The 3959-nt window shown below is 42.6% G+C and overlaps 1 long non-coding RNA gene across 1 annotated transcript; it reads left to right on the top strand.

Moving 5' to 3' along the window:
• Positions 1-488: 488 nt before the first annotated feature.
• LOC310671156 lies at positions 489-3705 on the top strand. The gene is made up of 3 exons (XR_014507840.1): positions 489-515; positions 2913-3083; positions 3298-3705. It is a non-coding gene; the product is annotated as an uncharacterized lncRNA (long non-coding RNA).
• The last annotated feature ends 254 nt before the right edge of the window (positions 3706-3959 follow it).

Raw genomic sequence — 3959 nt, 5'->3', positions numbered from 1 at the left:
CAGTTTCTACCTCTGGCAAATACTTTTTTGTTCAGTAGAATTTAAGAACGCGCAGAACACTGAAGTGAAAAGATAAATCATGATTATTATTTTTCTCCCTCCTGGCCTTTTTATATACTATACTAGCTTTCTGAAAGCACCTCAGTGTGGTAAGATAGCAACTTCACCATGCACTGAAAACTGTTGGGGGAAAACCAAAATTAAAGAATCAGCGTCTTGCCAAGTGGAGAAGTATCAAACAACTTAGAATTGTAGAATCATAGAACTGTAAAGTTGGAAGTGGCCCGAAGGGTCATCTAGTCCAACCCCCTGCAATGCAAATGACTTTCAATATGTTGGTTTCCATCATATTCTGAAGACACACATCTTCACCTTTGACATCTGAGTTATATGTTTTGTGACAGCCAAATGCTCATGCCTTATTTCATTGTACCCCATTCTGTTGCCTACTGAATCAGAACCTAAGGAAGAGCATACTTAAGTTATCATGGGAACAGAGCCAGCAGTAACACAAAGTGCGCTTCCTATAGACCCCTCCCCCCAAATAATTCCTTCCCAACAGGTCTTTCTCATATTACAGTGGTACCTTGGGATACAGACACTTCAGGTTACAGACGCTTCAGGTTAGAGACTCCGCTAACCCAGAAATATTACCTCGGGTTAAGAACTTTGCTTCAGGATGAGAACAGAAATCGTGCAGCAGTGGCACAGCGGCAGCAGGAGGCCCCATTAACTAAAGTGGTGCTTCAGGTTAAGAACAGTTTCAGGTTAAGAACAGACCTCCAGAACGAATTAAGTTGTTAACCTGAGGTACCACTGTAGTTGCACTGCTGCCTCAGAAAGGTATCCCTTTTTATTAGAATATTTAATGACTTTCAGAAGGCCACAAGCCTACATTCACAGCATCACCTTTGAAATGTTGCACAGAAAATGGCATTTAATGTGTGCATGAAGCCAGCTTGCGCAAAGGAACGTTTCTATCCTCTCTTCCCCTTGTGTGCCCCCTGCCCCCAGCACAAACCTGTTTGGGGGTTTCTCCCCACCCTTCAGAGCAGATTTAGGGTGCACAAGAGGCATGCAGGGGGAGCACTGGGTGGGGGGAGAGTCTCATTGTGCAAGTGGACCTTGTTCCACACATGCAGCAACTTATTTAAATTGGCCCACTAGTAGTAAATTTGGGGATATATGATGTGGTTTCAATATGATTGCTTGGGTTGGGGTAGGAAGTGACATTCATCCAGCTGCTTAGTATTATATGCAGAAGAATGTTCTAGAAGCCCAGCTTTTAGAAAGAATACTGTACAGTGGTACCTCGGGTTACATACGCTTCAGGTTACAGACGCTTCAGGTTACAGACTCCGCTAACCTAGAAATAGTACCTCGGGTTAAGAACTTTGCTTCAGGATGAGAACAGAAATCATGCTGAAGTGGCGAGGCAGCAGCAGGAGGCGCCATTAGCTAAAGTGGTGCTTCAGGTTAAGAACAGTTTCAGGTTAAGAACGGACTTCCGGAACGAATTAAATACTTAACCTGAGGTACCACTGTAGTATGAAGCTTCTAGGTTTTATGGCTATATATCAAACTTTGAAAGAATGACCAGAATGTTGTAATATACACTTACTTACTTGTGTGCATGAAAGGGTTAACCTGAGCTCAGGTTGCATGTGGCGGGTGGAGCTCCCTGAAAGTGTACTGAACCTCTCTAAAAGGAGATTCTACAACCTGAATCATTGCTAGCTCAAATATTGCATGAACCTTTTTGTAAGGAAATCAAGTTATTTTCTTTTTAGGTCACTTGGAAGCCTTTTCTCCTTCGTTTTTATGGCCATCAGATGGAACTTGTTTGCCATGGGCGTAGCTAGGAGGTTGGCAGAAGCTGGGACAGAGTAATGGGAGCTCACCCCGTCGCAGGGTTCAAACCACCTACCTTCCAATCAGCAAGGCCAAGAGGCTCAATGGTTTAGTCCACAGCACCACCCGCGTCCCAGACGCAGATGTGGACAAACGCCAGCTCACTCGGCCTAAAGCAAGATGAGTGCTGCAACTCATAGTTGGCTTTGACTGGACTTAACTATCCAGGGGTCCTTTACCTTTTAGCTTTACCTAGCCAGGAGGGGGCAGGGGGGCAGCTGTCCCCCCATCAAGTAAATAAATACAAATATGGTACTTATCTAACTGACCAATTGTGTCGCAGATAACTCGGTTCTGCCCCCCTAACATAAAGCCTGCCCCCCCCAACATAAATCCTGGCTATGCCCATGTTGTTTGCTGTAACTTCAGGAAAGTCAGTGAATAAACACTTGGTTTTTCAAAGCTAAGTGTCTGTGATTTATTCTAGCCTAAGTATTTTCCTGGGGAACATCTGTTTAGAGGAGGCAGATGCAAATCTAACTAAGTTTTAATGTGCTTGGTAACATGTGCCATTGTGCTTAACTCTGCTATAAGAGAGTAAGGATCTCTCTACCAAACCCCTCTCTCCAACACAAAATAGGTCTGCAGATGGCACAGAATAAAAAATAAGGTGGCTGCGCACTTCATTGGTTATGTAGGCTAAGTGTAAGCCTTATGAATAATCAATGGCTGAGCTAAAAAAAGACCACGCAACCAGAAAGAACTTCTATTTGTATACATAGGTTTGCTTTCTTGAGCTCAGTGTCTTTTAGTTTTAGTTTTAACTCCTGCCCGACAAAAACACAGTGAGGTCTTGTTTTATAATATATTCTATTTGTAATCATTTCTCTGTGAAATGGCTCTCTGTTGTTTCATGGAGTTATTTTTACAAAAGGATCACTCTCCCACACCCAGTTGCAGGTGTGTGTAAGGCCCCTCTCATTTTCTTCCATACCTCTTAGCCATTTAGCTAGATGAGAATCAGGTCCCTTTCAGACAAGCTGGGTTTTTTTTTATTTCAGAGCACATGACCTGCGCCTCACTTTTACCCAGGCATCCAAAAACAAGTGGCCCTGAAGAAAGGACTTTTCCCAGGGCGACTGTGAGGCACGAGAGCATGGCACCCAAAATGGCCACCACGATCTCGTGCAAAAAAAGGAGAATATCCTGGTTTTTTCCAAGGCACTTGGCAGGTATGCCTGGAAGGTGGAGAGAGGGAGGGTTCACCTCAAGAGCAAAATGTCTATGGCCTGCCCTGGCTTCTTGTAATAGCTCTGCTCCTCAGCTGGCTAATTAGCAAAATTTATTTCACATTTACAGACAATTACAACTCATAAACAGATAAGCTCTCCCAAAGGTCTTCATTCTCCTTTTTAGCATTTTCTTTTGTTTCCACAGTACTTTTAGGATTATGACCTTGATGAATTCACAAGTTATTGGATTAACCGTCAAGGCAGGCCACACAAAGTTCTTCTAGCTACTCACTAGTTATTTTCTAGATCCTCTCTGCAGATGTTCTGGATGTTGGAAATGTTTGTGAATTGAAATCTGCTTTAGTGAGAGAGGTGCTTTCTCCCTCTTCTTCCAGAAGATGGCAATCAACACAAATTTATGACATCTTGCTATGTTTTCTAAAGGCGGCATGGGAGTGACCTCTGTCTATTGTGAACAAATTTAATTAAGATGAAACTTCTAGAGAAGGGTCTTTTTCTTCAAAGTAAAGAAAGAGTAATTGGAAATCTTATTCAGCGGGCTTGTAAGAATTAAGCTGCCATAGGTAGTAAGAGCAGGAAAAAGGAGCATCTAAGTAAATATTAAATGGATTAAAAAATAAAGAAATAAAAGAGTTTTCTCCATATCGACACAAGTGCATAGCTGAGCTGCTTGCTTGTTTATTGTATGTTAAATTGCCCTTTTGCTGTGATATCCAGCAGCACGGTTTGGGACAAGGACAGTAAGTATTCCAGTGCTAAACAGACAATAATATAACTCTACCTCTGAGCTGGGAGGGAGAATATCCGTGGTAGAGCAGGTGATTTGCATGCAGAAAGTCTTATTTTAATCCCTTG

Source organism: Podarcis tiliguerta, assembly GCF_965153285.1.
Source record: "Podarcis tiliguerta genome assembly, chromosome: 2".
Classification (NCBI taxonomy): domain Eukaryota; kingdom Metazoa; phylum Chordata; class Lepidosauria; order Squamata; family Lacertidae; genus Podarcis; species Podarcis tiliguerta.
The sequence above is the reverse complement of the archived record's forward strand: the minus strand, read 5'-3'. Positions and strand labels throughout refer to the sequence as shown.